Genomic DNA, 13,430 nt, shown 5'->3' with positions numbered 1-13,430 from the left:
TATATAAATGAATTAACTTTGTCTTACTATCAGCATCTTCATTTTCTCAGTTACTGATTTGCTGAAGTACTATAAAGAAATTTCAATGTATTTTCTCACTTCAAATTAATTTTGCATAACCTAGACTCTCAGATGCAACGGACTTTTGAGGTTGGAATCCATCATTGGCATTATTGATACCTCCTTACAAAGTGTGTAGTTGCAGCCTAGTTCTATTACAAATTGGCTGTAGAAACATCTAGCTATTTAATTAAAAAAATGGTGCTCTCTCTCTTTCTTAGTGTAGAGTCATAGTTGGGAAGCAGCTGCCCAGATGGTAATTGATCTACTCACTCCTTGCATTTGGGTTGAACTATAGGAAAAGTTTTTGTCAATGGAAAGGAAGTAGAAGGTTGTGAGTCATTTCCAGGAAAGGCTGTTAAGAAGAAAATGTCCCTTCTCCACCTGAGAGGACAATGGACCTTCACAATGGAGGACGGAGTCTTTGAATCTCCTCGTAGAAGAAGGCTGCCCTCCAACCAGGAGCATACACGTTAGCCTGTTAGATGTGCATAGAATAACACTATATTGCATTAGGCTATTGAAAATTTGGGATTTGTTTGTTAAAGAGCTAGAGTTACTTACTATGTTTATATTTGGAAGCAATGCAACCAAAAATTGGAAAAAAATAGCCACGCAACAATTTCAGGGATCCTTGAATGCAGTGTTAAGTGCCAGTCAACTCAGGTTTCCCCCTGCAGTTGACTAGCAAAACGCAAACTGATATTGCTTCTGCCAAGAGGAAATACAGTCCTGGTCGATGGTGCCTCTCTATTCTGTTGAATATTCTGAGGAAACTGACATCAGCAATGATAGCTGAAATTTCTGAAATAAAGGAATGGGACAAGGTTATTTAGAGTGACCACATGATCCATTTTATTATCCAAAGGTTGAATCCTTTAATATTATTCACAGAAAGTTTTCTGGTTCAGAAAATTGACAAAGAAAACTGAAGAGAGAACCAGGATGACAGAAAAGGAGGAAATACTTTTCTTGTTTTTCATATTCAGAAGACTGAGTCTGCTTCAGTCAGTAGACGTGAGTTTAGCATGTTACCTCTTTTGGTGTGCGATTTTTATTAATAGAAAATCAGTTTCTCCTTATCTCTACTAAATAAATGTTGAATAGGTGTTAAATTTTCTTGGTTTGAGAGAAACAACATATTAGTATGTCTCAATCTAGTCCTGAACCATTTCTGGCAACTGGAGCTCCATTTTTATGGGAGTCACTGCTATGTAGATGTGACTCGCTTTTGCTCTCTGATTCCAGTCCATATTCACCCTGAACCTTGAGAATGTGCACTTTGGTGCTTGGTCTTTACTACTGTATGCGCTCTCTGTTTGAACCACATGAGCAACAGGAACATCAGCAGGATGAGGATGATGGCCAGTGGAGGTAACAGGTAGGTTTAAAGGAAACAACAGTGCCGACCCAGTATCAGCAAACTGCAGAGATTTCGATGTCCAACAGGAGATGGTGAGGCATCTTCCTCCAGTTTTCCAGGTGGAGGAGACCAAAATGGCATATGTGAAAATTATCATTGGGTTTGGTTGTAAATTAGAAAAAATTTGACTAACGGTAGTTTAAACAAATAGTAGTATATTTTTCTTACATACCAAGAAATATGGCATGAAAGCTAGCTGCTGCATTGGTTCAGCCATTCAACAATGACATCAAGGATGCAGGCATTTCCAGCTTCATGTTCTGCCATTCTCAGTAATTCAGCTTTCATCCTCATGTCCATAGCTCATGATCACAATATGACTGCTGATGTTTAGACACGAAATTCACATCCAAGCCAGGAACAAGGGAGAAGTGAAAGGGACCGTGATAGAGTGTGTTTCTTTCCATGGGGAAAGCAAAAGCTTTCTCAAAACCACCCCAGAGCAAATTTATCCTTGGGTCTCATTGGCCACAACAGTGTCACATGACCACCCTGGCTATTGGAAAGCTGGGATAGCTGGGAACAGGTCAGCCATAATTTGTTTAGACTAATCAACTACCTATCCCCGAGACTGAGCACATTGACATTCTGAACAAAGTCAGGATTCTGTTCGCAGGGAAAAAGGGAATATTGGAGTTAGTAGCTAATTAAAAGGGTCTGCGACTGTCAGGTGTCATGGGATGGGAGGTAAGTGGGAAGCAAAAGAGGAAGTAAACAGAGGCTATCATCTTGTAGCTGACAAGACCTGTCTCTGAGTACATACAGAAGATATCCACTAGAAGTATCCTAGGGAAAAAATGTGGGCAAGAGGAAAGACTTCTAGATGATGAGTGATCGATCCTATAATACAGGTTGGCAAGACTCCTGAGTATATTAGTTCTTACCAGTACTGGACCACAAATTAAACTCAGTCTGTAACAGAGAAGTACAAACAAAAACCATTTTACACGAATGTAAGAGAGGAGGCTCTAATTTTATCCATGCCAGAGATAATAGTCACCTCTCATCCTTCCCACCACATCACTGTCCCCTCGTGAGAATTTCCAGTTTCACTTTGGTTTGAACTTTAGATCCGAAGACTGCTGATAATGTTAGGATATTCAGTAGAGTACTCATTTTGAGGGTTTGGGCTCTTTGGGGATCAATAGAAAGCAAGAGGAAAGATTCACCTGTTCCATTTGTAAATTTGGGATAGGAAATACCAAATTTAGAGGATAAAGAACAGAGACAAGTTTTTTTCTCCTAATATCAGAGTCACCATCTACAAATATATTTTTCATAACTTGAAATTAGTACAAAAAGAATGTATATTTGTGAGTTTTTAATTTTCTAGTGTAGGTGCATCCTCTCAAAGTTATTTGAGGATGCATGTTAGTAAAATTGGAAGTTGTTATGGAATATGAATGTTTTGATCATGAATAGTTGTACTAAACAACAAGTTTTTAGTTTTACTTCCATCTCCTACTGCCTCAGTTTCCTGATACTTTAAGGTATATTAGTAGGGATGCCTCCTATTACAAATTATATAAACCCTATTTATAACTTAAGTGCAAGGAAAAAAAAAGAATATATTGCCTCACACAAATGGAAGGTCCACGGCTTGATCTAGGGTTTATCTCTCTTCATCCAGCTCTCATCTCTGTTTTACATTATGTTTTGATTTCATTTTCATCTCCTTCAGATGGCCCTTCTAAGTAGCCAAAGAAGATGAGTGAAAGAAGCTCTGGTTTATGGTATCCTCACAGCTCTCGATCTGAGAGGAAGAAAGTCCTACTTTCTCCCAATGTCCCCATATCACATAACAAGGAAGGCTCTGAAGGCCCTGTTTGGATTATTAATCCATCACTGAAGGAGGGAGATACACTATTCTTATTGAATTAATCTGGATATTGAGCTCAGATCTGTGAATAAGGGGATGGGGGAGGGTTCAGCCCACCTAAACCATATGAAAGGAGTTTCCCAAAGGGCAGAGTACATGTTAGATTAAACACAAAACAAAACAATAATAGCAACAAACAGAGGACTGCTCAAAATGCAAATTAGTATTTCATGGAATCTAACACTTAAAAATATAAAGCTATTGTTTATTTTTTGCCTATCTTGAAGAGAATACAATTGCAGTCATTATCAGAAAGTCCTAGAAAAACTTTGAAGACATAAAGGGCTCTCACTAATTTAGGTCAGGTTAGTGTAATAATAATAATAACATCTGCTAGCACTGAATGGCATGCTGGACCAAGCATTATATTAGGCACGCTATTTTTTTTCCCCATGCAATCTTTAGGGCAATTACATTTTTTAAATGAGGAAATTGAGGCTTATTGAGGTTGAGTACATTGCTTAAAGTCATGAAGCTAGCTAATGGCAGAGATCTTTGGGTTTTAAAGGCCTACTCTTTACAATAAGATTCATTATCATGAACTGGTTGAAATCTGTTCGTGTTGTCTGAGATGTTCTGAAACATCCTGAAATTGTTCTATTGTTTTCAAGGACATAAGCTAATAGCTAGAAAAAATGTTACTGAGCAGAAATCTTTGGTCTTTCTCTTTATTTTATAAATTTTATTTTATATTTAAATTTATAAATTTAATAAATATATGAGAATGACTGGTAACTACTGTATGACTGTCCTTTCTCTAAATTAATACTCAAAGTATTTGTTTCCTTAAATAATTTAAACAATACAAAGTTACATTGTACTATCTTTAAAGACATATTTGTTAAACTTGATCTCAGTCCTTGTCAACACTTTCACAAATTTTAAATTAGTGGAAAGCAAATTAAGGTGTTTGTCTCTGTTAAGAAGGCTAAAATATAAGCCAATTCCTTCCTCCACTAGGATATGTACAGTGAAATGTTAGTAGAGTCTTGAGGGGAGATAGTTGAAAAGATTCAAAAAGAAATTACAAATTAGAAAGAGTTCAACATTAATCTCTAAGACATTCTGCTGTTTTTCAGAGCTTCTTCTTTCAGGTCATCATTCAACAATCGGCAAACATATTTTGCTAGTTGTGTATCAGGCATTGGCACAGGAGTTAGGAACCCAATAAGTAAACATATGGGATCCCTGACTTCAAGGAACTTAGAGTCTAGTCTGGGAGACAGATGAGTAGACACATAACTAAAGAGTGTGTGAGGAGTGCTAAGCTTGGGTACGCACAATGACCTATAGGGATCCACAGAAAAGGCTCCCAAGACAACTTAGGTGATCAGGATTGGGTTGGGAAAGTAACTAGGAAAGCTTTCTGGGAGGCTTGATGAAGGCAGTTGTGAAGGATAAATGTAAGCAGCATATGACAAAAGGGAACAGAGCTTCCAAGCAGAAGAGGCTGTGTGTACTAGGCCTCTACCACCTAGAGGAGAGGCAGATGGAGGAAGGAGTAGGGTGGGGTAGGTATTTAGAAGTGTAAAAATAGTTCAGCATAATTTAGGGTGGAATGTGGTAGGGAGACAAGTGGGAATTGATGGGAAAGAAGCGTTTGAGTTCCATTCCACCAATGCAAGCAAATAGCATTTTTGAACCTCACTTGCCTAATAAGTAGAGAGATTCCACTATCTAAAGAAGCAGTAGACAGCTACCAATGTGGAGAATGGCTGCCAACTAAACCAAGCAGGATTATAGGGCCAAACTTCCCAAAGAGGAACAAGGCTCTAGATACGGCCGAGGGCAGGGAGAGGCAGAGCTATTTTAGACTCCTTTGCCTTCTCTCTGGCAAGAAATTGTTAGTACCCCTGGAATGCTATTAATAGCAATCTCTAATGAAGGAGGAAAAAAAAGTCAGAATCACACATTTCCCTGCTGTACTTAGGGGAACACAGTGCTAATGCTCTCTTGATATAAATAGAATTCTATGAAATAAAAAGTACTTTCTTGTTTATAGGAGACAGTGGAAGACAATCATATATCTTTAAGATTATGGTCATGTTTACGATTAGTAGATTAAATTTTAAGAGGATTCTACTGATATAGGAATGTCTAATATGTAAAGAAAGAAAATTGTGGGGAAAATTGTCTGACAAAGAGTACTTCCAGATATGTTCCATGCCATTGTTCCACTCATATGACTTGTTCCAGAAACATATTTAAGTGATAGAAACATCACTGTTTCTAGGCAAACATATTTATAGCCACTCCCTCTTGGACTGGCCCAAACCACCTTCTAGTTCTTCAGTAGGATTCCTGGTTCTCCACCTTTCTCAGGCCCATTTCTGTCTGAAAACACAATTGGATACGTTCCCCTGGTTGATACTCTTGATACTCTTTCTTGGATGTGGTTTTGGTACTTGGTGCCTGTCTTGCATACCCCACTGCTGGTGAGAGGGTGAAAGATGACCTCAATATGGGATTTATTCTGGATAAGTAAAACTCTTTCCTCCTTCCCTCCTTCAAGAGGAAGATTAGACAATCAGATTTGACTAAAGATGTCTGATTTCACTGTGAAGCAGGTTAAGAACGCGGTATTAATAGACTACATGGCTACAGAGAGTCCCTGGTTCTCAAAAAAGGCTGAACTCAGACAAAACGGTCTTTAAAAATAACAAAGTGATTTGAGTTTGTGCAGATACAAGCATTCCAATACCCTTAAAAGTACCTTGCCCATGTTAATCTCCTATTGCTTACAAACAAAGCAAGCAAACTTTCTGAGGGGAAAAAAAAGCATTCAGAACTCCCTTTCAAGTACATAGATGGGATGTGAAAGGAATTCTTGCAGAGTGTAAAAACCGCTAATCAAAAAAGGAAAAGATTGATGAATTGGGCTGCATTAAAATTAAGAATACATGTTCATCAGATGACATTATGAAGAGAGAGAAAAAGACAAATCACATACTGGGAGAAGATATCTAGAAAACATATAACTGGCAAAGGACTAGCGTCCAGAATATATAAAATACCCTCACAACTCAGTAAGTAAAAGGGCAAATGATGAAACAAAAAATGGGCAAGATACTTGAACAGACATTTCACTAAAAAGGATATACAACGAACAAATAAACGTATGAAAAGATCTTCAACTTAGTTAGGTATCAGAGAAATGTAAACTAAAATCAAATGAGATACCATCACACATTTCTAGAAGGGCTAAAATTAAAAGGACTGATAATAATATGTGCTGATGAGGATGAAGTGCAGATGTATACAACACTGATAAGAAGAAAAATTGTACAAGCACTTTGGAATGCTATTTAGTAGTATCTATCAGTATGTTATGAATATAAGCACACTATATGATCTAGCAGTTCCACTCCTAGATATATATCCAAAACAAATGCACACATATGCACACAAAACCCATGTATAAACGCGTCTATAGCAGCATTATTTGTAATATCCCTAAACTGAAAACATCTTCAAGGTTTATAAAAAAGCAAATCAATTTAGAAATTGTGGTATATTTACAACATGGTTAAAGTGGACTAATAATATGTTGATGGTAAAAAAGCCCGACACAAAACAATAGTAACAATAAGAAAAAAAGAGAGAAAAAGTTACCTATAGATTAGACATTAGAAATTGGGGTAATGATTGCTATGGTATGAGTGGATATGAGAGGATATGAGTGAGGCTGCTAGGGTACTGGCCATATTTTGTGACCTGGTGGTGCTTACATGGGGTGTTTATTTTGGGATAACTTAGCTAGCTATATATTTATTTATATTTTTGTATATTGTACTTTTCTGTATATTGTACTTATTTTCTGTATGTTTTTCTATATTGTACTTATTTGTATTTATATATATATTGTACTTCAGTAAAAAAGTTTTGTTTTAAGAAGAGCAAAGAAGTAGCTTGACCCTTAGTTGTTATTTAAATAATTCCCTGCACTTCTGCCACCCAGTGCTCATTTGCCGAATATGGCCGAGTTTGCTGAGCTGACAGAACTAGAGCAGGACAGAGGATCCCTGCATAGTCTGGTCTGCGGCTAGCTGGGACTCCTTGACCTTCAAGGAGAAGGTGATGGTTAGCTGTCAAATTAACATCTATACTTTTAAACCTTAACGTATAAAAAGGGAAATATGGCTTAATTACATCCCTAAACGCAATGTCATGTAATGGCTTGGTAAAGACATTGATGTTGAATTTTTGAAAAATAAAAATGTCTTGACAATATTAAAATACATATGATTTTGCTGTGACATAAAAAGTATCACAGTTTTTCAGAACTAAGTAGACAAAGAACATGTGTGATATCAGGGAAATAATTGGGCCCTGGTGGGATTGAGCTATGGACAAGGCAATCAGTCTGCTTCCTAAAATAATTTTCATGTCTCCAAGGTAACATCACATAATCAGAGTTGGTTTTTCCATAGCATGTTTAGCATAGTGAAAATATAAACAGATTGTTCTAGTTTACAGATAAGACATTTAGAAAGCTTAAATTTCTGTCTACTTATTTAGTTATGAATATAAATTATGAGATAAAAAGGCTGAATTCAGAGGCTACATATCACCTTCAGGGTCAAATCATACTGCTCACCATGGAATGTGAGGTTCATCACAATATGCTTCTTGCAAATTTCTCCATTTTCTCACCTTCATCTCTTCCCATCCATACTCTCTTGACCCTTTTTATACACCAGAAGTGGCTAACTACTTCTAGTTCCTGAATATTTGCTCCTCCAAACTCCCAGGCTTTAACTCTGCACTGAAAGGCCCTGCCCTTAATTATCTGCCTGGAAAATTTCTATTCATCCTTCAGAAACGTTCTGCGTCTCAGAGATTAATCACTCCTTCCTCTATTCCAACTGCAAAGTGTTTCTGTTTCCATCGTTGGCCTTATGACACTATCTTTTTTCCTTCCCTCCTTTGATATTTAGAATTCCTTGAAGATAGGGGTGATACTTTATGCAACTCTCTACACCATCTCCTGTTGTTCCAACCACTGGAGCCTGGAAGAATGCTAAAAAAATATTTACTGAATAGAACCAAAAAAATTTGCTCTTTCACAAGCAATTTGCCAAAGAAGAAATTCAAATGCCCAACAAGCACATTAGAAAATCCCCAATCTCATTATTATTTAAACAACTGAAAGTTGAAATAATATACATTATTTTCTTCCTTAAAGTTAAATACATAGGAAAATTATAATACCTGGGCTGCTGCTGATGTGCTTGGTTTGGTACTTCTTAGTGCTTTAAAAAGTTTATAAACTTTGACTTGCAAATATATGACTAGATGTCTATTCTCACAAAACATCCAACGATGTGGGTATACATTTATGCACTAACATAAATTGCCAGTGTTATTTATAACAATGAAAATGGAACTTAAACAAAGGGCCTGATATTAAGGGAATAATTTAATCCCCTTAAAAAACTGTGATACATCTCTATGGTGGAACATAGTACTTTATGGGGTGTTTAATGACATGGAAAAATGTTTATAATATAAAGTTACCAAAAAAAAATGAGATACCAAAATGCATATGTAGATACAGTATCATTTTAATTACATAAAGAAAACTGTTGATTAAAAGATTAAAGGGAAAATATACCAAAAAGACAGAAGTGGTGCCTCGAAGGAATGAAATTAAGAAAAATTTTTCTGCTTCCATATGCTTTCCTCTAGTTCCTAAATTCCTACAATAATCTGATAATCAGGAAAAAAACTGATCCCTCCAATTATGCTTTCTCGTGTATAAGTTAAAAACACAAAACAAAATCCCTTTTAGTTCAAGTAAACTCTGGATAGGACATTCCTGATTATTAATAATTTTAAAACAGTTTCTATTTTAAAATCATTTTTTATTACTCTCCAGCGACCATGTAACTAGAATTGATTGCTAAAAAGTGGAGCGTTTCCCAGAGAAGGGAAGAACATGAAGAAATAAATATTTCTTAAGAACGTGGAGCCAGATGGTGGGACAAACGTTCTCTCATATTTCCTTAGTTAACTGCCGTGGAAATACTACAGAGCAGATATTATTATCCACAAGTTGATGGTTTGTCCAAAATCACTCTAGCGTGTGACAGAGTCAGATAGTGATTGCTTGGCTATCTGCTAAAAAAAGTCTTGTTCATTCTATTGCAATTAAATAACACTCTAAGCAAAATAAGAGTTCACAGCCTGCTTACTGAAGAGATAAAAACCATTTGTAGTGAGTCATACAATTTGCTTACTTAAAGCTTTTTATTAAATAGATTAAATTTGCTCCCTGCATCATAATTTACACAAACCTTTTCAGCAAGGGAAACCCCACCAGGCAAGGAAGGCCTTGAAAGCAGGAACTGTGGTACAGGTGTTGTAGGTTTGTCATCCTGAGCCCAGCCCTGGATCAGATGCAACTGTAGGGATTCAGTAAGAGCTTGATTAATTAAATTAATCAGATCTTTCAGCAGGAACTTAAATCTTTCCAAGACCAAGTTACCCCAGATCTCAAAAAAGGACAAACTATATAAATGCAGTTTTACTGTTTCTTTATGCACACTTTTGTGAGCACGTTTCTTAACCCTGAGAGTGGGTTTTACTGGCAAGAGATAGGTTTCCCTTAGGATTTTAGCGCAGCCATTAAAAACTCTTTCACGATCTATGAAAAATTACAACATCTCATTTTAACAGCAAGGATTAAGGGCTATTGACTTTAGTCTCTTCTAGAAACACTTGTTCATTGATTTTTGTGGCCATTAATACAAACACTATCTTGTCAGGGGCACCTGGAAGTGACCAAGATTTCAAAGAAACAATTCTAAATAAACGTGAGCTTTGAGAACTGCCCCTTTGAGCCAGCTGTGGGTACTCTGCTGCTTTTGATGAAGATTACTGAAATTAAAGCAGATAAGATTTGCTGGCCAAATTCTCTTCAGAATCAAAGTTTATTCATCTTTCTAGGAGAACAATGCTTTGAGGACTATTTCTAAATGGGGAAGGGGGAAAACATGCTTTGAGCTCCTGCTATGAATTAGGCACTGTACATACGTTATTGTATTTGAAGTCACAAAACTCCTATGAAGCAGGTATCCCTCTTCTCATATTGCAGATGAAGAAACTGAGACTCTAAATGTTAAAGCACTCACTCAAGGACTCACAGCTAATAAAAGGTTAAACAGCATTTCTGAGCTGTTTCTTTGCTCTCAGATACGTTCTCTCCCCTCTCTCTGCCCTGCTCTCTACTAGAGGGAGATACATTTTCCAGGTTCCTTTGTTATGGCTTCTGGATATATTCAGCCAAAGGGTGGAAAGGTTGGGACCTGGTGGAAACAAGGAGGTCACAGAAAAGAAGATAGGATAGTTCTCCCTCTCTTGCTTTGCCTGGCGCGACCTTTCTAGAAGCTGTTCCAGCTCCTTGATGGCTCCTGGTCTAACAGGTCTAGCTCCTAATATGGCCTCAGCTTGGGGCTCTGATAATCCACCTCCTCCCAGCACTTTGGCCTGAGGGGTTGTTTCTTCTGGTTCTTGCAAATCACTGAATTGCCTTCCCCGTCCTCTTTCCCATCAGCTTTTCAGCCTTTTCACAACTGTGTAAAATTTTCTGCATTAAAACTCCTTAGAGGGGCCAGCCCTGTAGCATAGTAGTTAAGTTTGCATGCTCTACTTTGGCAGCCTGGGGTTTGGAAGTTTGGATCCCAGGCATGGACCTACATACCACTCATCAAGCCATGTTGCAGCAGCATCCCACAGACAAAATAGAGGAAGATCGGCACAGATGTTAGCTCAGGGACAATCTTCCTTACCAAATAAAAATAAAATAAAAACCTCTCTTTAGAGTCAAAAAAAGAGAGAAGGAGGGAAAGAAAACAAAGGAAGGAAAAGAAAAGACAAGACTTGGATTGTTTTCTCTGTTCCTGACTCATCCTGACTGATAAAGATTCAGACTTGAGTCTGCTTGATTCCCTTGCCTAGCTCTCTTTCTATTGATCCACGATAGCACACTGCCATCAAAAAGGTGATAGTGTTTTTAAAGGAAGAATGCGTAGTCACACGTTGATATATGACAAGAATTTCTGTCTCTGACTCCATTTCATTTATCCCCTTAAAGTAGGGTGCCTGGGTTACTGTAAATATTCAACAAGAACGTGATTACCCTTTGACCTCCATCACAGACACAGATGAAAAGAAGTTGATCTTGTTAATTTGCTGTTTTCTTGTTTAACCTGAGGGGTGACTCAAGGGTCACAAGGATTTATGAGCTTGTTTTGCAGAAGAAAAAGAATGACTTTTAAGGAAGTTACAACTACCAGATAAAGAGCCCCCAGCTGCTGCTGATGCCCAGAAGTCTGGTTGCCCAAGGGCTTATCTGGAGTGAAAGGAACAAGGACTTCACCTTTGTTTCTCCGAGAAACTCCCCCTCCCAAGCCCCTTAGCTCTATAAAAAACCCCTGCTTTCTTCTTTTTTTAAGGCAGCTTTGAAAGAACCTCTCTTCCACCTTCTTGTATTGGCCAATTCAAATAAACCTTTCTCCATCTCCAAGTACTGATGTCTCAGTGATTGGCTTATTGCACATCAGGCACACAAACTTGAGATTAAGAGGTTCAGTATCACTCTGACTATATAATATCTTGTCACTTTATGCATTTTTAAGTAGTTTTATGCAACTGGAAACTATTATTGACACAACTATGTTCAAAATATGTTTGTGTACAAATTAGCTACTCCATTATGGGCTGGATTTTGGCAGAGAAGCATATGGAACCCGAAAAGTATGCCACATAACCTGGATTTTAATGTTTTATTATGACTTTTTTCACTTTGACCCACCAATCCCATAATTTGTTGAACTGTCAGAAGCTGAACCTGAAGCTTTCACTACATGTTATGAAAAAGAAGACAATTCATAATTGTCTAACCTGCAAGCAGTATAAAACTATTTTCTCCAAGCTTTAGAAGCCTTTCAGGTAAGTGAAGATGCTCCTTTTCCTGAAACATATGAAATAATATAACCAATTTGTTGAATGAGCTGCACTCAGGAGGATGCCAGTAGAAACCCACCTTATTTTTCTTACTCTTCAAACCACGCAGCAGCCTGGGTTTCCCCCATTGTTAGGACAATAAGTCCCCCAAGTCCCACAGCTTTTGCAATCACTCCCATATGATACACAGATACTTTGTTTTTGTATTAAAAAAATCCAATCCACTCAAAGTCTAATAATCACAAAATACTTTCATTAATGAATTTAACAAATATTTACTGAACACCTATTTACCTGGTAGTATTCTAGGTTCTGTGGTTGCAGCAGTAAATAAATTAGACATAAAACCTTACTCTCATGCAGTTCACCTTCTGGTAGGGAGATAGACAATACACATGATAAACAAGCAAAATATATAGTATGCTAGTGATAAGTGCTAAGGGAGCTGAATTTTAGATAGGTTGATGAGAAGGGGACTTTTCAAAGTTTTCAGTACCTCATTCCCAGCTCATGACCTTGATTTCCACTTGCCTGAGAAAATTGAAGTGATAAGAAGAGAAATTCCAAAAGCTCCCACCACTGCATCTACCCGTCTACCAACATCTGCACCCATATACTCTGCCTTCTCTCCTACTAATTTGGAAGAACTGTCCATGCTCTTACACAAATCCAACCCCTCCACTTGTACACCAGATCCAATCCTCTCTTGCTTACTCAAGAACATTGCTTCAGTCACTCTCCACTCTCTTTCCTGTGTCATCAGTTTTATCTTGCTCAGTGGCATGTAAACATCTCTCATCTTAAAAATCCTCTTAGAGTCCACTTCTGCTTCCAGAAACCATACCATTTTCTTTTAGAGCAAAGCTCTTCTCCTTGTTTATATTCTCTACCCTCAATGACTCTCCTCTTGTTCTCTCTAGAGTTCGTTCAAATGTGCTTTTGCCCCCACCACTTCACTGAAATGGAAAGATCACCAACAATCTTCATGTTGCTAAATACAATGGTTAGTTCTCAACACTCATCTTCCACTTCACCACCATTTCACAAAGGCCATCAGTTCACGTCCTTAAAACACATTCTTCCCTTGGTTTCTAGGACTCC

At 37.6% G+C, this 13,430-nt stretch overlaps 1 long non-coding RNA gene across 1 annotated transcript in view; it reads right to left on the bottom strand.

Annotated features, from left to right (window-relative positions):
- Nucleotides 1–13,430, bottom strand: part of LOC106829303 (uncharacterized) — a 267,300-nt gene that overhangs the window by 32,812 nt on the left and 221,058 nt on the right. Inside the window, exon 3 of the long non-coding RNA XR_011503275.1 lies at nt 9,659–9,766. This is a non-coding gene — a long non-coding RNA (uncharacterized lncRNA). The remainder of the gene's footprint in view (nt 1–9,658; nt 9,767–13,430) is intronic.

This window comes from Equus asinus, chromosome 5 (assembly GCF_041296235.1).
Source record: "Equus asinus isolate D_3611 breed Donkey chromosome 5, EquAss-T2T_v2, whole genome shotgun sequence".
Classification (NCBI taxonomy): Eukaryota; Metazoa; Chordata; class Mammalia; order Perissodactyla; family Equidae; genus Equus; species Equus asinus.
The sequence above is the reverse complement of the archived record's forward strand: the minus strand, read 5'-3'. Positions and strand labels throughout refer to the sequence as shown.